The following is a 916-nucleotide window of genomic DNA, read 5'->3' as shown; positions in this document are numbered from 1 at the left end:
AGTACTAGTAGTAGTAGTAGAACCTCTAGTGAGAGTTTTCTTTTTCCTCACTGTAGGAGAACAGCAGAAAAAAAAAAAAAAAAAAAAAAAGTGCAACCCCAACAATATATAGAATAGAAGCAGAAAAAATATATATACACATATGCCAGAGGGATAGAAAGAAAGAAAAAGAGGAAGAGTGCATGACGAATATCAACAGGAAAGTACACAAATAAGTAAAAAAAAAAACAAACAAACAGTGAAAACGAAAACAAAAAAGACAAGACAATTGAAGTTCCCTTTTTTTTTTTTCTTTTACTTGGTGCTGTCATTCCCCATTTATGGTTCCTTATATATATATATTGATTGCATTCTTTCTTTTGCTTCTCTCGTCTTTTTTTTTTTCTGCCTCTATTTACTGATATGCTGACAACGTTTGCGTCAGCGCAAATACGGCTCCTACTCACACTGTTGTTTGTTTTATCCTTTTGGGGGGTGTTTTCTGTTGTCATTAATAATTCTCATATATTTCTCTCTCTCTCTCTCCCTTACCCATTGATTGACGTTCGTTCTGTGTGTGATTGAACTTCCCCACAGACGAAGCGGGGTGCGCAAACGAATAGCAAGACAGATCACATTGGCAATACACACACACACAAACATATATAGATATATCTCCCCACACACACAATCCCATATGTCATGGGAAAAAGAAAACAAAAAAAAAAGAGAAAAATTGCCTCATGCACTTTCCTCATTAATCTTTTTTATTTTCTTTTTCACTTTACATATCCCTTTCTAATGAATTATTTATCATTTTTTTTTTTCCGCTTCATCCAACCTGGTTTATTATTAAATTGTGTTGCATGTTATTCACCCCGCACTTTGTCTCCCTGTGTTCTTCCTTTCGTTTGTTTTTGTTTTTTTTTGTTTTTTT

Source organism: Trypanosoma theileri (genome assembly GCF_002087225.1).
Source record: "Trypanosoma theileri isolate Edinburgh chromosome Unknown TM35_Tth_22_V1, whole genome shotgun sequence".
In the NCBI taxonomy this organism is placed as follows: domain Eukaryota; phylum Euglenozoa; class Kinetoplastea; order Trypanosomatida; family Trypanosomatidae; genus Trypanosoma; species Trypanosoma theileri.
The sequence above is the reverse complement of the archived record's forward strand: the minus strand, read 5'-3'. Positions refer to the sequence as shown.